Source organism: Pituophis catenifer, unplaced genomic scaffold (genome assembly GCF_029215685.1).
Source record: "Pituophis catenifer annectens isolate HBS135680 unplaced genomic scaffold, rPitCat1.0.hap2 SCAF_4, whole genome shotgun sequence".
Taxonomy (NCBI): Eukaryota; Metazoa; Chordata; class Lepidosauria; order Squamata; family Colubridae; genus Pituophis; species Pituophis catenifer.
Window position 1 is genome coordinate 76,872,914 of NW_027256884.1, and position 23,969 is coordinate 76,896,882.

Here is a 23,969-nt window from a genome sequence, read left to right on the forward strand (position 1 = left end):
TTAAAGTATGAATCCCTTTGCAGATCCATAAGATCTTTTTGACAGTGAGAAAGTCACTATCAGTCACTTTGTATCTGTTCAGAACACATACAAAGAAGTCATTTAATTTGTTTTTCTGTAGTCCCCATAATTCTTAAGCATCTCTTTCTATCCTTCATTGTCCCCACAAAAGATAAAATATATTTATTAAAGTAGTACTTCACTTTATATCAGTGGTGAAATCCAATTTTTTTTACCGGTTCTGTGGGCATGGCTTGGTGGGCGTGGCAGGGGAAGGGTACTGCAAAATCTCCATTTCCACCCCACTCCAGGGAAAGGATACTGCAAAATCCCCATTCCCTCCCCACTCCTGGGAGGATATTGCAAAATCTCCATTCCAACCCCACTCTGCCAGTTCTCCGAACTACTCAAAATTTCTGCTACCAATTCTCTGAACTGTTCAAAATTTCCGCTATTGGGAGAGGGCACAGGTTCGTAGCGCCACAGAGAAATCCCCTGATAAGGGGATGGTGTGAAAGAGAATCGTAGGGGGGACACTTCAAGACAGTTGATAAGGCAGCTGTCTGACGCCTCAACGTCACAGGAGCCAGACCTTTCTTAAGCCCCGAATGTAGGAACTCCAGTACCTCCTCCACTTTCACCGAGGTGGGGTCCACATGCTGAGAAGCCCCCCAAGCACAGAAGGCCCTCCATGAGGCCTCATTAATATGACACATGGAAGGACGTCGGGCAGCTTATATAACCTGTGTCACGCCGTCAGACAGATGTGCCTTTTTCAGGATGACGCGTTCAAATGCCAGACGGCCAAGTGGAGCCATTGGGGCTCTGGATGACAAATGGCCCCTTGTAGAAGAGTCACCTGGTGGTCTGGTATCACCCATGGCGGCGACACAGAGAGGGTGACGAGGTCTGCATACCAGGTCCTGCGAGGCCAGTTGGGTGCGACGAGGAGTATCTCCCCCTTCTCCCATAACAATTTCCGCATGACCCGGGACATCAGAGGGATGGGGGGGAAGGCATAGAGAAGGCCCTTCGGCCATTGACACCTCAGGGCGTCGCGATCCTCCGCCAATGGATCCGGATAACGGGACACGAACCGGGGCAGTTGATAATTCTTTTGAGAGGCGAAGAAATCTACTAGTGGGGTCCCGAACCTTAGGAAAACCTCTTGAAAGAGGCGAGGGTGGATTTGCCACTCCGCCGGGTCGATCTGCTCCCGGCTGAGCCAGTCGGCCTGTACATTGTCCACCCCCGAAATGTGGTCCGCCTTGATGGAACATAAGTGACGCTCTGCCCAGTTGAAGAGGTGCTCCGTCTCGAACATCATTGTCCTGGATCTCGTGCCCCCCTCCTTGTTTACATGCGCCTTGGCCGCTGTATTGTCCGTGAGGACCAGAATGTGACGGTCCTCCACCGAACTCCTGAAGTGATGAAGTGCCAGTCGAATAGCCCGCAACTTGAGCAGATTTATGCTGCAGAGACGTTCCGTTTGAGACCACTGACCTTGTGCTACCAGATTTCCAAGGTGCGCCCCCCAACCTTGGAGGCTGGCATCTGTTGTTAAGGTCAATCTGGCCGGCTCCAGAAAGTCGCAGCCATTGTGGAGAGACGGGGACATCCACCACCTCAAGGACAGACGTACTTGAGGTAAGTATACTCGGTGACTGGATGATGCTCGGCCTGAGCGCTGGAATGGGAGGAACCACTGTAACGCTCGGGAGTGTCTGCGTGCCCACGGAACGATGTTGTAGCAGGACACCATTTTCCCCAGCAATTGCGCTAAAAGGACCAGCGGAACCTTCTCCAGGTCCAGAATCTGATGAATTAGGTCGAGGATACTGCGAGCTCTGTCCGGGGATAGGAACACCTGCCCTTTGGTCGAATCGATGAGAGCTCCTAGATGAACGAGCCTCGAAGTTGGAATCAGGTGACTTTTCCCGAAGTTTATCGAGAACCCGTGGCGTTGGAACACCTCCAGGACCAGGTTCCTGTCGTGAAGTGCCTGATCGAGAGACGAGGAAAGTATGAGAACATCGTCGAGATAGCACATCACTCGCATTGGATGTTGCCTCAACGTGGCTGCCAACCACCGCCACGAGCTTGGTGAACGTACGCGGCGCGGAGGACAGGCCAAATGGCATTGCCCGATACTGGAAATGCTGTCCGGCGTACTCGAATCGCAGGAATTGCCTGTGAGCCGGAAGCACCGGAACATGGAGGTAGGCTTCTCTCAAGTCCACGACTGAAGCCAGTTGTTGTGGCGCACCCCCATCAGTATCGGCCGTAGGGAATGCATTTTGAACCTGCGGTATCGTACCGACAGGTTCAAGAGTTTCAAATTCAGGATGCCTCTCCAGCCCCCCGAACTCTTGGGCACCAGGAAAAGGGTCGAGTAGAAGCCTGACCTGCATTGAGCGGGGGGGACAGGTTCTATCGCCTCGATGTGAAGGAGGTGAGCAATTTCCTGTAGCATCAAGAGGTGGCGATCCGGAGATGCAGCAACCGGGCAGGTCACGAAACGGCTCGGAGGAGACCCCACAAACTCGATAGAGAGTCCCAAGGAAATGGTGCACCACACCCAAGAGTCCCTGGTGGAACGGGCCCACTGGCGATGGAAGAGGTGGAGTCTGCCGCCGATGGGACCTGTTGTGAGCGAGTCATTTGCCCCTGCGGGGCTGTCTGTAGCTGGAGCCTCGAAAGGGGCGTTTACCCTGTTGTTGAAATCTGCCACGGTCACGAAAGGACTCCCGTCCTTGAGGGCGGTCGGGCGTGAACGAGGATCTGCGTGAAAGGGAACCACCAGTGCCAGAGTAGGGACGGAATGGTTGTCTCTGACTGTACAGGGTGTAACGCCTCTCAGAACGGCGGTAGGATGTCGGGAGGACCTTCCGTTTATCACGGTCCTCAATCAACAGGGGGTCCAGGGCAGAACCAAACAAGTGAGGTGTCTTGTAGGAAGCGGATGCAAGCCTCCACTTGGCCTTAAGGTCAGACTTCCAATTACGAAGGCAGAATAAGCGCCTGGAGGAAACTGTAGACGCCAAGGCTCTGGATGCAAATTTCACTGAGTTCAGCGACGCATCTGCCGAGTACTCGATGGCAGCGACAATCTTGTTTATATCCTGGTGTAGTCTAGTTTCCTCCGGCGGAAGGCGCTGTTGAAGTTGTTTGAGCCAGATGAGAGAGGCTCTGTTAAAGAACGAGGTTGCAGTCGCAGTTCTGACCGCCCAGGCAATGGCCTGATGTGATTTGCAAAAGGCCAGTTCAGCCCGACGGTCCTCCGCCTTAAGTCCGTCCAACGGATCAGAGGAAACCACAGAGTTGGAAGACAGGGCTGCCACTGGAGCATCTACGGTCGGAAGAGCCAAGAGATCCTCAAGTTCCGGGGCAGCACAAAACAGCTTTTTGTCAAGTGTACTGGGCGAAGTAAGCGACCCAGGTTGACCCCAAGGAGCCTGCAACACGTCGAGGAAAAGCTTGGGGCAGGGAATAACATCCTTGTCCGGCGAGGACGAAAGAAATAGAGTCGTGAGGGCCCGTGGATGCCGAGGCACCCGACGAGGGGACACTCTGAGTGCCCAGGTTGGTCGTGATATGAGCCTTGTGCAAAAGTGATTTAAACATGGACAGACGAAACAGTCCAGTGAAGGCCGGAGCGTCCGGAGGCAAGTTATCGTCATCTGAGAGCTCCATATCCTCTGGGCAGTCCTCAACTTGATCCGGTTCGGACTGAGGACAAGAAATATTCGCCCGATCCGTATGCGATGACGAGGGCTGCTGAGGCTGAGGGTCAGGCTGCGGAATGAAGTTCTGGGGCGGAAATTGAGCCGCCTGTTGAAGGCCGGCCGCCAGAAATGATGAAAAGGCTGAAGAGAGAAAGGCCTGGAAATCCATTGGCATCACTGCAGATGATGCCACGGGGCCCCGGAGCCCAGCAGCCGTAGGTGTAAAGGTGGCCTCGGGCGGAGCTTGATAGGATCTCTGGAGAGAGGCCAAACCAACCTCTGACACATCCGGCAGCGACTGTGAGACTCCTTTTGTAAGGCTCAGCGGTTGCGCGGGCTGTGCTTGCTCTTGAAGGCAGCGGTCGGGTGAGGAGGCCGGAGACCTTGAGGGTGGAGAGGCCTCAGTCACCGAAACTGAAGCTGCAGGTAATTCAGTGCCGTCGCCCAGGCCCACGTCTGCTACTGTCGCACGTCTAGCCTTGTCCCATTGTCGCTCAAGAGCGTTATGGCAGCGTTGTGCAGCCTTATCCAAGCCTTTTGATGCTTTGGATTTATGGGATTTGCAGCTGGATGACTCAGACCGCTTCCCAGAGGATTTCTTAGACCGCTTGGTTGCACTGCGGTCTGGGCTCAATTCGGGTTCCATATCAGAAGACAAGGAATAGTCTGTCATGGTGCAAACTCAACCAGAGGCGGAATCCGGTTGAACGGTCTTCTTGTCTCCTTACTTATATAAGAGATTAGTCTTATTGAATTATTTATTACCTATTACTATTATTTTCTTTCTTTTTTTATTATTATTATTATTTTTAATTTTTTTATTTTTGTAAAAATTTGAGAAATTAACTATATACAGCAACAGTCACAACGGTGGGGGCCGGGTCAGATGACAAGGGCCACTAAGCAGGGTAGGAGTCCGAAGTCAGAAGGCCTGCCAGGCGCCGATAGTGCAGCAGGAGACAAAATGGCGGCTGTAGCAAGCCGGGCTCAAAATGGCGGCCACAACGAGGTCCACAAGCGAGGCCTATTCCCCAACAGATCAGAAAGGGAGGGCGTGGATAAGGAGCCCAGAGTACCTGAACTGCTCGCTCGCCAGTCCGTTGGTGAAATAAGGTGAAGGGCACACCTCCGGGACGACGCTTCTCCAATAGGGCAACTCCCGGCGATACAGCAATGGCGGCAATCCTGCGCGCCAAGCATTCAAGCCTCCGGTCGAGAATAAGAGCACGGGAAGCACACCGCCGAAGTGACACAATCCCCGGAGCAGCTAGTAATGAAGGAGCGAGCCGTGGCGTTAACGGCAATACAGCTCACCCAGCCCACGCTCGCAGCTGCTATAATGAGCCGGATCCGCCCCGAAGAGTTGGAATCTTGCGGCTGCAACTCCTAGGGGCGCGGGCGGCCCGGGCGGCCACACCACACGCAATCCGCAGCCAGGCACTTGCTGTCAACTCGAAGAAGCGAACAAGGAAAAATTTCTAATCAAAAATAAAGAAAAAAGCCTAAACGGAAAGAGTGGAGAGTTTTAATCAAGAAATAACTGATCCAATTGTCCACAGCTCAAATTTCACCTCAGTTCTTGTCAGTAACTGAGTGATAGACTGGAGGATTATGGGATAGGAGGCGTGCCTAACGGAGAGAGAGTTTCTGCAGCTATCACCTAGTTACTGATAAGATCTGAGGGAAGATCCCAGCTATGGACAGTGGGAGCAGCTATGGACAGTGGGAGCAGCACTCCAGAAAACTCCCTTGCTAAGCAAGGTAATTAAGTGTGATGTGCTGTGTTTTATCACCTTTTTTGCCATGGTTATTAAATGAACCACTGTAGTTGTTAAGTAAATCATGCAGTTGTTAAGCAAATCTAGCTTTCTTCATTGATTTTGCTTGTTGGAAACCATCTGAGAATTGGCAGATGGTTTCTGCCAATTACCAATTGGCAGAAACCAATTGACAATTATATGATCACAGGACACTGTAGCTGTTGTGAATATATGTCAGATGCCAAATATCCAAATTTTGATCATGTGACCATGGAGATGCTGCAATGGTTGTAAGTGCGATGACCAATGACCAATTGTAAATCACTTTTCTCAGTGCTGTTGTAACTTTGAACATTCACTAAATGAATGGTTGTACCCAATGCTCTGTAGCACATGATCACAGCACCCCTGCCTGTGCTTTGTAGAACAGGCTCTGCCAACCCACCTGCCTTCCATAGGGCAGCCCTTGCCAACCTGCCCATGCTCCATAGCGCCCATCTACAACACCTACAGCACTCTGTAGCACCTGCTTGCACCCTCCACCCCCGGCACAAACAACCATGCTCCTTGCTTTTTTGCTTAACAGCCCGCAGAGGTCTGGGGTTACAATGACAACCAGGATTGCTACTGCTAAGTAATGCAGTCATGTGATTTCGCATTTTATGACCACATTGCTTAGTAACAGTAATCCCGGTCCCAATTGCTATTGTTAACTCAATGACTATATTTCGGGAAAGTTATTTCCTTTCCTTTAATCAACTAACTTTCCCCCCATTTTATTATATAATTTGAATACACAGAGGTCCCATTTGGGTGTGTTAATGTGGGACCTGTATTTTCCTGATTTATAAACTAGTCCTTTCAGATGTGGTGCTCTATCTGGACAATATTTTGGTCTACTCTGAGAATGAAGCTCAGCAATCAGATTGTGTGCGCATAACCAACTTTTGCCAAGCTAGAAAAATGCACCTTTGATCTGCAACAACTAGACTTCTTGGGCTACTGTATTTCCACAAAAGGTATACAGATGGACCCCCAGAAGGTCCAAGCTGTCATAGACTGGCAAGCCCCTGCACAGCCAAAGATCCAATGTTTCCTGGGCTTTGCTAACTTATACAGAAAATTTCGATCATAAAGCCAATACCCAGACCTAACTGAAAAAGAAAGGAGTTAAATTTTCTTGGATGTCTACACACCAAACAGTATTTGAAGAGTTAAAGCAGCTTTTTGCACACCAGCTCCTCCTTCAGCACCTAGGCACATCAGAGATTTATAGTTCAAACAGACACTTCAGATCTGGCCATTGGAGCTGTTCTTTTACAGAAGGGGAGGAGGAGGGAGAGAAAACAGCCATCTGCCTTGCACTTTCTTTTCTAGAGCACTGACTGCCCCAAAATGGAATTATGACATTTTTAATAAGGAACTCCTTGCTGTTAAATCTGCAGTCCAACACTGGAGACACTTCCTAAAAGAGTGGCCACCAGCCTTTTGGACACCAGGGGCTGGTTCCGTGGAGAGAAGTTTTTCTTCGGACTGGAAAGGGTATGGTTTTGTGTGCTGCCTGCATCTCATGGATGGGGCTTTGCTTGTTTGTGCAGCCTGGTTGCTGGCATGCCACAGACCAGTGCGGGTCCACAGACCGGGGGTTGGGGATCCATGTCCTAGAAAGTGCACACTTTCCTGTGGACCACAAGAATCTACTCACCCTGCAACAAACAAAACCGCTTTCATCCAGACAAATCAAATGGAGTCAATTCTTCTCACATTTTGAGTTTTACATTAAATAAGTCCCAGGCTCCAAGAACTTCATGACAGATGTGCTCTCTTGCAACCAGATGCGCTCTGGTTTAACAGATTCCAACACCAGGAACAATTCTACAACTTTCTAATTTCCAGTATTGACAGCCACCATCAGCCACTGAGAGGTTGGGAGCTACCAACTCTACCAGGATTTACGATAATCACAAGGATAAAGACTCAGCAACAACTAGACTACATCTCACAGACAGGATAGTGACCTCAAGGAAACCCCAGCAAATACTGTAACCCTGTTCCTGATGGAGGGAGGAGTCCTGAAACACAAGGACAGAGTAGTAGTTCTCCCCCACCCCTCCTTTGCAGGAAAGAGGTTCTGCATTTTTGCCATGACAATCAAACAGCAGGGCATGGTGTGTGTTCAAAACTCTGCACAGAACCTTAAAGAGACTTTTGGTGGTCCAGGATGACAGCAGACATCAAGAAATATGTGGCCTCTTGCCACACATGCAGGGAGGCCAAACCCTTCCATTAAGCCTGCAGGGCCCTTGCAGCCGCTATCAAACCACCCCACCCATGGCATAGTCTCTTTAGATTTCATCATTGATTTACCTGCTGTCCAAGGCTTCACTACCATTCTGGTGGTGATAGATCTTTTCACCAAGATAGCTCATTTCATATTCCAAGGGATTGCCCAATGCCAAAGACATAACCCAACTTTTTCTAGGACACATCTTTTGCTAACACAGCTTGGTCTCAGCACTGATTTCAGACAGAGCCATACAGTTCCAATCTAGATTTTGGAAAGCACTTTTCCAGCTTCTAAATATCAAGGTCAATCTCTCCTCAGCTTATCACCCTGGCATGAACGAAGAAGCTAAAGAAATGAACCAGCTCTCTCAACAGTATTTTAGGTGTTACTGCATCTACAGCCAAGAGAACTGGCCATCGTTATTGCCACTTGCAGAATTTTTTTTTTTTTAAATTTGATTTATATGCCGCCCTTCTCCGGAGACTCAGGGCGGCTTACAATGCGTTAAGCAATAGCCTTCATACTTTTGTATATTTATACAAAGTCAGCTTATTGCCCCCACAAACTGGGTCCTCATTTAACCTACCTTAGAAAGGAAGGAACGCTGAGTCAACCTTGAGCCTGGTAAGATTCGAACCTGCAGAAATTGCAGGCAGCTGTGTTAATAACAGGGTGCATTAAACCACTGTACTACCAAGGCTCCTATTTTCTTACAACTATTTGCTGCACTCATCAACTTCAATGACACCATTTAAAACCATGAATGACACACATTCTAAAGTGTTGTCTGACCACCCTGCACTGGACTCATCTGTTCCAGAGGCGGTTGACTTCTTACAGGAGCAACTTGCTGCCCAAGACCTTTTGAAGCAGCAGCTTCAGCAAGCAAAACAGGCTTACAATAAGGCAATGGATGCCCATCACAAGGAGAGTCCATCCATAGCTATGGGAGACAAGGTTTGGCTCTCTACCAGGTTCTCAGCAACTTCAAGATCTTCCAAGAAGCTAGATGCTAAATTTCTCAACCCTATAGCCTTCCACCTCCAATTACCTCCATCAATGAAGGTGCATCCAATATTTTACCTATACTTACTCTCCAACGATGTTCCCCCAAGCGCAATACAATCCCAGTGCTGTCCTCCACCACCAGCCATAATGGAGGGAGAATCAGAACATGAGGTGGAAGAAATACTAGACCAGGGGTGTGAAACTGGTGGCCCATGGGCCAGATGAGTCCCATGCAGGCCACTCGCACCCCAGCTCCAGGAATGGGGAAAAGGGGCGTTGGTCCTACCTGAGACGCACCTTCTCGTTGGGTGGAGACAGCAGCCAGGACGTGGGTGTGCTCGTCTGTTAGGCTGATAGACTGAGCCTGTCAAAGTTGCTAAGTCCCGCCCTTGTTACTGGGCAAACCCAGCTTTTGGCGAAGACAAGAAGACAGGCTCGGCGTGTGGGACACCAAACAAATGAGAAAGAAAGTAGACAAGAGATAGAGACAAGACTGGCCAAGGGAGGGTCTGGCTGCTGTCTCCACCCAACGAGAAGGTGGGTCTCAGGTAGGACCAATACCCCTTCTCCTTTTTTTTTTTTTTTAATTTGATTTTATTATAACATATAGTGATACAATCGGTACATTTTCGGTTCATTGGTGCAGTTATATACATATATACATCTACATACATTATTGCTTGTCTTTTGTTGATATTGTTTCTTGAAGCTAGATTTAATTTCAAACACTTAAAAATAATAGTGCTCAACTCCCTAAGACTAAATCTAATACTATTCATATAGATTTTGTTAATTAGTTAAAATTTAATCTCTATTACCTTCTTTATTTCTTTCCCCCATCCATTCGTACCACATGTCCCACACGCTATAAAATTCTGAATCTTCTCTGTCATTAATTTCTGAAGTCAATTTGTTCATTTCGGCGCACTCCAATATTTTTCCAATAACATGTTCTTGAGGTGGTATTTGTTTTTCTTTCCAATACTGGGCAAAGGAAATTCTAGCGGCTGTCAGAATATGTATAATTAAATACTTTTTCTTTTTTGCATATTCAGTTTTCAAAATTCCCAGGAGAAAAGCTTTTGGGTCAAAATCAAATTTTTCTTTTATTATTTCTCTAATCCACACCCATATCATCCTCCAGAATTTTTGTGCCTGATTACATGTCCACCAGCAATGATAAAAAGTACCCTGCTGATGGTCACATTTCCAACATTTAGGGCTCGAATTGGGGTAGATCTTCGCTATCCTGGCTGGGGCCATATGCCATCTATAAAACAGCTTGTATTGGTTTTCCTTATAAGCCGTCGCCTTTGTCATTTTAAGGTTATTATTCCATATTGAATCCCATTCGTTCAAATTTATATTCTGTCCTATATTTTTGGCCCATGCTAACATCGGTTCTTTAACTACTTCCTCTGCCATATCGTACTCCAATAAGTAATTATATAATTTAGCTAAAATTTTGTCGTCCGTACCCATCCATATCTTATCAAATCCATTTATGCTCATTTCAATGCCAAATTCCTCCTTATCTTTTTTATATCTGGATTTAATTTGGTTATATGGCCACCAGTCTATAGAAATACCTTGTTCCATCAATTCTTCCCTTGTTTTAAGGTTCCCTCCCCATCTAATAATTCATTGTATCTGAACGTTTTACCCATTTCTAATACATTTGGATATATTATAGCCTCCATGGTGGAAAGCCATCTCGGAATTTTCCTATAGTGCTTCTGTCTCATCTCTCCCCATATTTGTATCAAGATCTCCCTTATTTTATGTCTATGGAAGTAAGTTTTTATCTTCTTCCCAGTATCCCAGAGATATGCATGCCAACCCTTCTGGAGATCATACCCTTCTAGAGTTAACAGTCTTTTATTTCTTAGGGTTGCCCATTCTTTCAGCCATACTAGGTTTGCAGCTTTTTGATATAACTCCCATTTAGGTAATCCGAAACCCCCTCTTTCCTTCTTGTCCTGTAAATTCCTAATTGCTATCCTTGGTTTCTTTCCCTCCCAAATAAATTTCCTGATGATGCTATTGAGCTCCAGAAAGAATTTTTTATCTAATTTAACAGGGACCGTTCGGAATAGATACAATAACTTGGGTAATATGCTCATTTTTATTGCCGCGATTCTGCCTAATAATGATATCTGTAGTCTTCCCCACTTTTCCAGATCCTGTTTAATATTTCTAATCAATGGTAAATAATTATCCTCTCTGAGGGCCGAGCACCTTGATGAAATCCAGACCCCCAGGTATTTTACCTTCTTGGCGATTTGGATCTCCATTGATTCTTCCAGTACTTTTTTCCTTGCCTCCGTCATATTTTTTGTTAATAATTTAGTTTTGGATTTATTTAATTTAAGGCCTGCTACCTCCCCGTAATTGCCCAATTCTTCCAGAATTTTAGTGCCTGATTCTAATGGTTCTTCCATGATTAATACCACATCATCTGCAAATGCCTGTGTCTTAGATATCTCTTTTCTGATTGTCAGACCCTTTATTTCATTATTGTTCCTAATCTTTCTCAAGAATACTTCTAGTGCTAAGATAAATAGAAGTGGGGATAGAGGGCACCCTTGTCGGACCCCTTTTCTAATTTGAAAAGCCTTAGTTAGTTCTCCATTCAGTAATATATTAGCCTTTTGTTTTTGATAGATTGTGGATATCGTATTGACAAAATTTGATCCGAATTCCATTTGGATAATTTGTTGTTTCATAAATTGCCAATTAAGATTGTCAAATGCCTTTTGGGCGTCGACAAAGACCAATGCCATTTCTTTGTTCGGGTGTTCCTCATAGTATTCCAATATGTCTATTATCATCTTTGTATTATTCCTGATTTGCCTCCCAGGGAGGAATCCATTTTGGTCACTGTGTATTAATTTATTCAAAATTATTTTTAGCCTTCCTGCTAAAATACCCATATAGATTTTGTAGTCCGTATTCAGGAGGGATATCGGTCTGTAATTTTTAATTAATTTTGGGTCTTCTCCTTCTTTTTGGAGGAGAGTAATATACGCCTCTCTCCATGATTCTGGAATTTTGGATTCTGTTAGGGCCTCATTATAAATTTCTAACAACTTTGGTAACAAAATTTCTCCCAAATCCGAATTTTTATAAAATTCCCCTGGAAGTCCATCTGGGCCTGGGGATTTGTTCTTTTTAAGTTTTGATATTACCATTCTTAATTCTGTCATCGTTATTTCTTTATTAAGTATTTCTTTATCCTCTTCCCCGATTTTTGGAAGACTTTCTTTTGACAAGTATTGGACCACCTTTTCATTAGGAATTTGTTCTTCCGCATACAGAGCCGCATAATACTCTCGGGCAATCTCCAATTTATCTTCCTGTTTATTGTTGAGGTGGCCTTCCGGGTCTTCCAATTGATGAATTATGCCTTTCTCTTTTTCTTTTTTTAACCTATAGGACAGCCACCTGCCCGGTTTGTTTGCATTTTCAAAATAATATTGTTTGGTTTGTTTCATTTTGTACGCCAATTCCTCTTGATCTATTACGTTTAATTTGTGCCGTATAACCATCCAATTTTCTTTAACATCCTTATTATCTGGTTTATGTTGTAGTTCCCTCTCGGCTTTCCCTAATTCTTCTATCAGTGCCTTCTGCCTCTCTCTTCTTTCCTTATTCCTGTGTGCACTATACGATATTGCTAGTCCTCTTACGTACGCTTTCATTGTATCCCATATGATACCTCTAGATGTTGCCTCCTTTTCATTTACTTCAAAAAATAAATTTAATTCTTTTTTTTACTTTCTCAACATTTTGCTTGTCCTTTAGAAATTGATTATTTAATCTCCATCTTGTATTTCTTCTCTTGTGCGTACATTCCCATTTAACCTCTAATGGATTATGGTCTGCCCAAATGTTGGGCATGATTTCTGTTGACTTAATATCTAACCCTATATCTCTGCTTATCCACATCATATCAATCCTAGACCAAGATTTCTTAGGATTAGAATAATATGTATACTGCCTCTGATATGGGTGCAGAACCCGCCAAATATCCACTAGATTGAATTCTTCTACCATATCAAAGAATGGTTTTGGTAAATTTTTCCTCTTTTTCTTTTTACCTTTGGTCCCCTTATAATCTCTATTTGAATCTATTACCCCATTAAAATCGCCAATTATGCAAATCTTGCTCTTATCCATCATGCTTAATCTCTCTCCTAATTTTTTATAAAAGTCTCCTAGGTTTTCATTCGGGGCATAAATTGCTGTTAATAAGATTGGACAGTTGCCTCTTTTAACTTCCACCATTAATACCCTTCCCTTCGGGTCTGCATATTTTAGTTCGGCTTTTATTTCCTTCTTGATGTACAATGCTACTCCCCTTTTCTTTTTATCAGCTAGGGATGCATAAAGATTCCCCAATTTCTTATATTCCAAATATTTTTGATTTTCCTTTTTAATATGGACCTCTTGAAGGCACACTATATCCATATTTTGTTTAGCTAATTTTGTAAAAAAAATTTTCCTCTTTTTGTTATCGTTTAGGCCATTTACGTTAACCGATATCAATTTCCAATCATCCATCTCTTAATTTTTGTATACTATCCTAATACTTCTTGGCACGTGTGACTCTTTGTGGACTTTGGTCTTTCTTTGTCTCCTTACTATCCTTATCTTCCTCCTCCTTTTCCTTCGATATCCCTTCTTTCTCTCTTATCTGCTGGGTTACTTCTTCTTTCGATGTTTCCGCCTCTAACTCCTCTTTACTACTTTGATCCTCTTCAGACGCTCGTAATTGATCCAGGAACTCTTGAGCTGCTACTAAGCTATCTATCTTAACTTTATTCCCTTGCCATGTGATCCACATGCCTTCTGGTAAGATCCACCTGAAGAGAATATTCCTTTTGTTTAATTGAGTAGCCAAAAACCTATAATCTCTCCTTATCTCCCTTACCCTCCTTGGGATTTGTTTCAGTATGATCACCTCCTTTCCCTTATACGTGATTGGCTCATCTCTTGCCATACTATAGAGGATATCCTTTACCTTCTTCCTTGCGAATCTTATATGCACCTCCCTTGGCAATTTATTTCTTCGTGCATAATTTGTCTGGACCCTGTACGCCTCGTCAATTTCCTTTATAATATCCAATTTATCTTGTTGCAACACCCCAGCAATTAATTCTGCCATCACCTGGCACAGATCTTCTTCCTTATCTTCCGCAATGTTTTGGAAACGGATATAGAAGGAGGCTCGATCCATTTCCAATTGGGTAATTGAGTCTGCCAATTCCCTGTTCTGTTCCATCAGTTTTTGGTCAACCGTATCTAAATTTTTTTCCTGTTGTTCCATTTTAACTTCCATCTTTTTAATCTTCTGTGTATTAGTTTGTATCGATTCCTGTATACCAATCATTTTTTGATCTAATGCCCTAATATCTGTCTTCAATTCAGTATGATTACTAGACATTTTTTCTTGTAACATAATCATCGTGTCCTGTATTGCTGTCAATGTTGATTGCATTGCTTGCATTGTGGGTAGCATTCCTGATTTCTCCATTTTAGAGAAACCTTCAGTCAATTTCTGTGTAGCAGGTGATGTCGTTGTGATCGTGGGATTTGAGGATTTTTCTTTCCTGTTTTTGTCACCGTGGATGAGAAGCTCATCATCTCTTTTAATACCTTTTTCTGTTTTCTTGTTATATTTTCAATGTTTTTCCAAATTGTCATCCACCAATATTTAACTGCCTCTATCAAATGAATTTATATTAAATTGTTCCCTTCCGTTCCACTATTCAATATTGTTTAGTAATACAATAAATCAATAATTCAAATTTTTATCTATTGCACAAACCTATCTTGTAATAAGTCACTTATTGATCAATTAATAGTTAAACTAATTTGAACTAAGATAACCCTCTCACCTGCTACCACTACTTAAGCAAATTATCTTTACCTACTCTTATTTAACACTTAAGCACTGATGACTTTCTAATATATCTTGAGCAATCTAAGTACACATATAAATAATTAATTATGCAATCTCAATATTCAATATTTTAAGTTATAAAAAGCTAATCAAAATTAAGAATCAATAATTGAAAGAAGAAAGGAGGAGAAGAAAGGGAAAAATCCAATTATAGAATATAAAAGATTATAGCGTATATAAATTCCTTAATAAAAAATCTAAAAAGTACTTAATAAATTTTAAATAAGTTCACAGTTAATTTAGATTATCTAAAATGGAATATGTAATATATATAATATTAATATAGATATATACTTATAGATATATAAATTTTCTAATGTTTTTTTTCTTGTTGTTGTTATTTGCCCAACTCTGTGATTAATTAATTGATTAGTTGATTAATTGCTCAATAACTTCTCTCAGTCATAAAAGAGCAGAAGGGAAAAGCAACCAAAAAATATAAAAAAAATTCTTTTACAATGATGCAGCAGGCACGCTTTGCTGTATGATCTGCTTCGCGTTGCTCTTAAGTTCAATCACTCTCCATTTGCATTGTCATTCAGATTTCATCAGCCACGTTATCTTCCCCAAGTGCTCCTCAGTCTCTCAGCTCGAGACAATCTTATTGTTAGTCCTGACAGCTACCGCACTTCCAAAATCCAGTTCCTTTATTCAATTAGTCTATTCCACACTCTTAACTTTCCAAAGTTTGTTTGCTCGAAACAAAGTATCAATCCAATCCACTGAAGGCTCCGTCTCCCTTTCTAAAAGTATCCTCAGTCTCACCAGCACGTCTGCGATTTCATCTCCCACCAATCTCCTCCAACCTCACAATCGCCGCCAATTCCTTCCAGGATCCTTCTTATCAGACGCAGCCAGCACAATCCAATTGAACTCACTCCGAGCGTGTTTAAGGGAGAGTAGTACGAATGATCATAGGCACCAACTTCACCGAAATCTTCTTGCTTCCTGTCTTTTGTTGGCTATCACAGCTTCAAGTCTGCCATTTAAAGCAGACGCGCCACGTTAGTTTGACAGCGGTAGTCGGTCCAGCAGAGAGTGCTTGCTCCTCACCGCTCTGCTTGCTGACACCCCGCTATCGTCCGCGGAGCTCTCCAAGCTCCCACGCCTCGAAGGGACCCCAAAACGCAACAAAAAAGTGGCACTGCAAGCAGCGATCGCTGTCACAGCGCCATTTCGCTGGGATTCACCAACCGGAAGTCTCCAATACCCCTTCTCCATTGTGGGTGGAGACAGCAGCCAGGATGGGACATACCAAAGATTCACATCCCTACAATTGGGTGGGACCAGGCTGGTCCGAAATACCCTCCACCGAAACAACCCGCTGTAGCACCCTATGACCAAAAGCGGCATCTGCCAAGGCAAATTTGTCCATTTATAGTGCTGAATGAATGGAGAAGGCGAAGTCCACGTAGCTGGCTGCAGATTTCAAGCAATGAGGCCTGCGTGGCCCAGGCCGCCGATGTCGCAGCGCTGCGGGTAGAATGCGCAGTCAGTCGAGGAGGTCTCGGAAGGGAGCGTAGTTCGTAGGCCTTGGCTATTGTTTGCCGGATCCAATGGCCGATGGTCGTGGACGACACCTTACTGCCCAAAGAAACCGACAGGAAGGAAACAAAGAGATTCCGTCCTGAGGAAGACCACCGTTCTCTTAATGTAGATCTGCAATGCCCGTTGGACATCCAGAGTGTCACCGCCGTTCGAGCATGTGGGTTGGACGAGGGCAAAAGTTGGGCAGGACAAGCTCCTGCATGCGGTGGAAAGTGGTATTAACCTTAGGCACAAATGTCGGGTGCAGACGGAGTACCACACGGTCCGCGTGGAACACACAGAGGTCCTCCCGGATAGAGAGGGCGGCCATCTCTGAGATGAAGCGAGCCAAGGTAATAGCAACCAAAAAGGCAATTTTGCACGTTAAAAGCCGAAGGCTAGTTGTCCGTAGAGGCTCGTATGGAGTAGCCGTAAGAGAATTAAGAACAACGGAGGTCCCAAGTTGGGTACCTATGTAGAACTGGAGGGCAAAGATTTGTAGCACCTCACAGAAACCGGTAAATCAAAGGATGCTGGGTCAGAGAGGATAACGATCTGAAGGTAAGAATCGAGGAGATCGCCGCCACCTGCCTTCGCAATGTGTTGGGAGAAAATCCTTTGGAAAGGCCCTCTTGCAGGAAAACCAGTATATTAACAATCGAGGCTTGAAGGGGTGGAACCCCGTTCTGACCATACCATGCACAAAAGGCCTGCCAGGTGGCCGAATAAATTCGGTCCGTAGAAGGCCTCCTCGAAGCCTGAATAGTGCGGATCACATCTGCAGGGATATTGGCCTCTCCTAACACACGCCACTCAACCGCCAAGCGGTCAGAAGGAGCCACTGCAAGTCCAGATGCCTCATGGCCCCCTTAGTTAGTGCGTTCTCTGGTTGAGGTAACTGCCAAGGCTGGGTTATCGACAGCGACACTAGGTCCGCAAACCAAAGTCTGTGTGGCCAATGCGGGGCCACAAGTATGATCTCCGCCTGCTCCAGCAACAACTTGCGAATCACTTGGGAAATCAGAACGACTGGAGGAAACGCATATAGGAGTTCTGGAGGCCACGGAGAGCGGAGGGCGTCGATGGCCTCTGCAGCTGAGCATTGTCCGATGTGGCAAAGAGGTCGATCACCGGAGTCCCGAAGCGTGCCGTGACTTGGCGGAAGATGTGCGGGTGGAGACACCATTCTGCATGATCTAGTCGCTGACGGCTTAGCCAGTCTACTTGTATATTGGTGATGCCAGAAATGTGTTCCGCACGGAACGAGGCGAATTTCCGACCAGACTCCCAACCGTAACGCCTCCGACATGAGAGAGAGAGACTGCGTGCCCCCTTGCGATTGACATGGGCCTTCGCTGTGATATTGTCCATGAGAACTAGGACGTGGGAGTTGGATGAGGCATGGAAGGCTCGAAGCGCCAGGTAGATCGCCCACAGTTCCAGCCAGTTGATGGGGCGACGGGAGTCGATGTTGTACCAGGTGCCCTGAGTAACTTGACCCAGACAATGGGCCCTCCAGCCCTGAAGACTGGCATCCGTTGTCACCACCACTCTCTGTGGATCGAAAAAAAGACAACCTCGGGATATTGCCGGAGACCGCCACCACCCTAAGGACCTGATTACCTTTCTAGGGACAGGAACATTCGTGGGAGAAGTGCCTCTGCCCGCCTTCTGCAACAGCAAAAGGAACCACTGGAGTTCCCTTGAGTGCAGCTGGGCCCAGGGAACTATCGAGATGGCGGATATCATTTTGCCCAGGAGTTGGGACAGGACAAGGGGAGACACCGATCTAGCCCGTTCAACTTTAGAGACCAGGGACCTCAAACTATCCTGTCACTCACACGAGAGATAGACCCTCCCCGCCACTGAATCTATCAGAGCCCCCAGATGGACCAAACGAGAAGAAGGGGCTAGATGGCTCTTCTCCAAGTTAATGGAGAAGCCATGGGCAGCAGAGTGTGGAGGGTAAGCTGCAGGTCAGAGGAGGCTTGCTGGTGGGTAGAAGACAAAATTAGAATATCGTCTAAATAGCATAGTAGACGAACAGATTTAGCCCTAAGGGAAGCTGCCAGGGCAGCCAGTACCTTAGTAAAGGTACGAGGGGCAGTCGAAAGGCCAAAGGGCAAGGCCCAACACTGGTAATGGCGCCCCCCATAGCAGAACCTAAGGAACCTCCTATGGGAGGGGAGGATGGGGATATGGAGATAGGCCTCGGTGAGGTCTATAGAAGAGAGGAGATCGCCCCTCCTAACACCGTCAAGAATAGATTTCAAAGACTGCATCTTAAACTTGCGGTATGTGACATACCGGTTTGTGAGATTTAAACGGTATGTGAGATGTTTAAGGTCCAGAATAGGTCTCCCCCCCCCCCGAAGACTTTGGTACAAGAAAAACACGGGAATAAAATCCCGTGCCCTGCTCAATCTCGGGCACTGGTTGAATAGCCCTGATTGAAAGGAGATGCTGAACCGCCGATTCCATAAGGGACCGTTTCTGGATGTCATTAGAAAGCGGACAGCGCACAAAGAACATCGGAGGGGGGGGAGAGAAATTCAATGGCCAACCCAGATCGTAAGGTGGCCAGGACCCATTTATCCAAAGAGGTACCTTCCAAAACAGGGGCAAAGAGGGCCAATCTACCCCCAATGGGAGGGTCCGAGATGCAGCCTCCTCCCCCTCGAAAGGGCCGTATGGAAACAAATGTCCTACCTCTGGGCACTCTGTCCTGAACACCCCGCTGTCTAGGCTGAAAACCCCCTTGCCGTCTGGTAGAGGGAACGGAAAAGGAAGACCCCTCATAGGAACGAGACTGGGGACGGGACGAGTAAGGGTGGAACCTTGCGTCGCCCCTACAGAAGACCGCCGGAAGGACCTTCTTTTTGTCCTTGGTCTCTGTGAGGAAAGCGTTGAGGGGGTCCCCAAAAAGCTTGGAACCAGAAAAGGGGACCAAAGCCAGACGCCATTTATGCCTGGCATCAGCTTGCCAGTGGTGAAGCCAGACTAAACGCCGGGCGGTAACAGAGGAAGCGAGGGACTTGGCTGCAAATCAGGCGGCATTAAGGGTAGCATCCGCAGAGAACTGTGTGGCAGCTATGATCTTGTTCAGCTCCTGTCGGACACGGACATCCTCAGTGGCCAAACTTTCTTGCAGATGACGAAGCCATAAGAACATAATGCGGTTGAAGAATGACGCTGTCGATGCAGAATGGATAGCCCAGGCGGCCCCTTGGTGTGCCCATTGCAAGACCTGCTCTGCCCGACACTCCTCAGGGCGGAGGCCTTCATCTGAAATGCCAGGGACCGGGGCGTGCGGCAAGAGAGCAGTCACTGGAGCATCTACGGATGGAACCTGGAGAAGGTCAGCCAGATCCGGTGCCACACAGTAATTCCGTCGGTCCATAGAAGTGGGTGTCGGAGCCGATCCGGGAGAGGACCATTGTTTCCGGATGACTTCAAGGAACAGAGGGGGGGTAGGAATAATGTCCATAGGTCTGGATGGTTCAGCAAAGAGATAATTCAGAGCCCCTTTTGACGTTGTAGGGCCAGTCTGCGCCGGAGGCGGGGAGCCCAGATGAGCTGTAAGGACAGCTTTGTGCAGTAAGGACTTGAACAAAGTTTGGGGAAACAAGCCCGTGAACGCGGGTTGGTCTGGAGGGAGCCCCTCGTCCTCTGACAGGTCCAAATCATGAGAGACGTCCTTGGCCAACGACGAAGCATGGCTCGAAACGGACGAAACGGGAGAATCCGGAGCATCTATGGAAAGCGCGTCGTCTTGCGAGACATCCACCCGAGAGGTAGAGAGATCGGAGCGGACTGAAGCAGCTCTGCGGGCAAGCAGAACTTGGGACACCAATGACTGTTGCACCGCTGCTACAATTAACTGTTGGATTTGTTCTGGCGAGAGAAAATTATGTTGCTGTGCCACACCAGAACCAGATTCAGTTGGGGGAGGTGCTGACACTGCCTCAGATGAGACCTGAAACGCAGGTGGAGGCGTGCCAGAATCTGTTATTGGAACAGGATCCGAAATTACAGTGGCGCCCCACAGATCGGCGGGTTGAATCACCGCAGGACAGTCCTGGAGGGAAAGTTGATCCACTTGTACCCCAGGTTCAGATGCTGTGGCTGCATGCGGAGAGATCGTAGTCGTCTCCTTGGCCAATTGCTGGTGCCCGCTGGCCTTGGCACACAGCTTTTGAAGTACCTTATCCCGGCGAGCTTCTGCACAGGAAGGGTGAGAGTGAGAGGAGGATTTGCGATGAGGCCGGGAATAGTCTGAACCCGACGGCTTAGAGAGGGATCCAGAAGTTACCTCCTTACTGCACGAAGAGGCCCCTGTATGTGGTGGATCCTCAGAGCGCCCCGCTTTGTGACTGTGCTTCAATTTGTGCGAAGCCTTGGGCATGTTTGAATATAATGGTTGTAGGCGGCAAACAGCCAATGGGCAGAAGTTGTTGCAGAAAAAGGGGGGTAATCTGCCCAGGAGGCACAGGCTAAAGCCTGGAGGCCTCAAAGAATAGTACTTGGCGAGGGCGGGAGAGCTCAGGCGCTGGATGCTAGCCAAACAAGCCAAACAAATGGTAGCGCAAACAAGCTCCACTTGAAATGATAAGGCACAGAGCCATGCAGGTTCAAAGTAGTGCCCTTTAATAGTGGCAAGCGCGAAAGCGCAAGCAAGGAGGAGGGGGGGATGCGAAGCTCCACCAACGATAACCTCCGCAATGAAGGAATGGCTATGCTGTCAAGACAAGGAGGCGCGAAAACCCCTCCAAAGCCGTATAGAATGCTGCTGCAAGGTCGCAAAAGCTGTGAAAAGGCGGCGCGCCAAACATGCTGACAGGAAAAATTAGTGAGAGCCGACAGAGCGGCTAGGCAGTTTTCGCGCCCAAAATCTCTTGAGAGGTTCGGGCATCGCAACAGCAAAGAGCTGTTGCGATGCCCGAACAAACAATAGCTGGGGGCGCGAGACTCCACAAACAATAGCTGGGGGCGCAAGGCTCCACTAGACAGCTCCGAAAAAGCAATCAAAGGAAAAGGAGCCGAAAGGCAAGCCGAGGAATAACGGGCTGCGAAACGATCCAAAATGGCCACCGGGAGATACTGAAGGGGAGCATGAAGCTTCGCAAACCGCCAATTAGCCACCAAAGCTTTGGAAAAGTAACGGGAGCGTGAAACTCCACCAGCCCCCAAAACTTAGTCAAATAAAGGAAATGTGAATCTCAGGAAATAGGGAAAAAGTAACACCACCACCCCAGATAACCAGCGAAGCTCGTTACAGGGGGAAAGTCTTACTGTGAAATTGAAATCCAAAGAAGACCAGCAACAATCCAGGTCCAAACCAATAAGATCAACGATAGTCTAAGTGTGAAATCGAAATCCAAAGAAGTCCAGTAACAATCCAAGTCAAAACCAATAAAGCCAACAACAATATGTGATCAGTAAAAGATAGAAATAGCAAGAGGAACAGTCCCACACGCCTGTCTAGGCTGACAGACTGAGCCAGAAGCTGGGTCTGTCCAGTAACAAGGCGGGACTTAGCAACTTTGACAGGCTCAGTCTATCAGCCTAACAGACGAGCACACCCCCGTCCTGGCTGCTGTCTCCACCCACAATGGAGAATGTCACGAAAAATCATATGATGGCAACGTGATGCCATGAGTTTGACACCCATGTACTAGACTCTAGAAAAAGAGATAAAGCCATTTGTATTTGAATCATTGGAAAGGCTCCCTGTTGCAGATTGCTCCTGGGAAAATGCCCCTGCTCCTGATGCTCATGCCACTGTTTTGTCAGTTTAACCAGCATTTTCCATGACAAGCCATGGTGCACTAAGCTCCAGCTCTCCATTCAGTTTCACCTGAGGAACCTGTTGAGGAAGAGATTAAACAGCCTCTCTTAATTGCACCAGGGGGAAGCAGGACCCTTGACACAATGGGCCTTTCACATTTGGCCTTCAACTTTCAGGCAGGGAAGGGGAGGGAATCTCTAACAATGTTTTTGTGTTGCAGCAACCACTACCTGGTTTGCCAGCGACTTTAAATGAGGGGGAGGCAGATTCCTTTGAGACTGCTTTCCTTCCCTCCTTGCCAAGTTCCCATGAGAACTCAGATTTTGAAGAGGAAAGGACTACAGAAGAACCCATGGAAGGGGGGAACAAAGTGAAGAGCAGATATAGGAGATGACCAGGCTGAGCCTGAGGGAAGTATGAAATGCATCATCATCAGTCTCAAATCCCTTCATACCCGCAAGAGTCCAGCCCACCTTAAATTCCACTGACTCTTATCTACCATCAATTTGCTTTGACCATTAGCAGTTCAGATTCTTATGAGAGCATAAGCTTGCAATAAACCTTTATATTCATTTTGAACTGTCTGGACTTGATTTCCTGCGCTTGACAGAACTAAGGGAGATGAAGCAGAAGAAATGCCTAGAAAGCTACTGTAGGGTGATAAACAGTGAGTTTTTAACAGACCTTATATACTTGTGATAAAAAGACCAAATTTCACTTTTTACTTGAATTGTGAACCTAATTTCAGAATTTCATAAACCTAAATGTTTTTCTACTACAACAACATTTGCAAATACAGTATACTAACATTTCCTTTAAATTTTTATATTAAATGATCAGAGAGTGAATTCTATCAAACTTAGTACTTTTAATTTCCCATAGTAGCAAATATGATCTGTGAATGGATTTCCGTCTGACCACCAGATGGAGCTGTAGTATTAAAAAACTATTTTAATCCTTTTCCTTCTGATCTGGTCTTCTATTGAATTAAAACACATTTATAAATGTTCACAGCTGCTCACTCAGCAACTTTAAACTAAAGAATTCAGCAAGAGTCTGTTGTTTTCAGTAGTAGTTTTTCACAGTAATATTGCAGTGATACAATTTATTTAAAACATAAGAAAACATTGCAGGTAGACAGTGCCTGATTGGTCTAACAGATTCAATTACTGAGTGATAAGCAAGTAACAACAACATTAGATATGAAGATATTAGAGAAGTTGATCAATTGTTTGTACCGCACAGTACAATACAGTGAGCAAATCCACACATGTGAATCAATGATTCCCACCCCATTGACTTCTGGCTTCCCCATTAACTTTGCTAGTCAGCAAGTTGTAAAAAACATGACACTGGGACACTGCAACCATCATAAATACATGCCAGTTGTCCAGCATCCAAATTTTGACCACATGATCCCAGGGACACTGCAATGATCATGTGAAAAACAACTATAAGACACCTTTTTCAGTGCTGTTGTAACTTCAAGTGGTCACTAAACAAATGGTTGTAAATTGAGGAGTACCTGTATCTAATTTAGATTTGCTATCTAACAGAAAGGAATTAAGAAGTTCAACATAGTGTGAAGATAATTAAGAACAAAATTATGCAAACATAAAATTGTGATGTGATCCTAAGTGTTCCATAGAATCCCAACAGAAATATTTAAGATAATACCAGTTGTCAGTTGATGGACTCCAAGTCTACTTATTTTGTTCTCAAATCTTTTATGCTCTGTTAAAACAGAGCAAATATAATGAACATATTGGATAACCATTTGTCTGAAGTGGTGTAGGGCTTCCTGCCTAAGCAGGGGGTTGGACTAGAAGACCTCCAAGGTCCCTTCCAACTCTGTTATTCTGTATATTCCTATAATTTACATTAGTACCTTTACAGTTGCGTTTTCAGG

The 23,969-nt window shown here is 45.8% G+C and overlaps 1 protein-coding gene across 3 annotated transcripts in view; it reads right to left on the reverse strand.

The window, feature by feature from the left end:
• The window catches only part of DYRK1A (dual specificity tyrosine phosphorylation regulated kinase 1A), a 206,452-nt gene that overhangs the window by 39,975 nt on the left and 142,508 nt on the right, over positions 1-23,969 (reverse strand). The gene's annotated exons all lie outside the window — the stretch shown is intronic.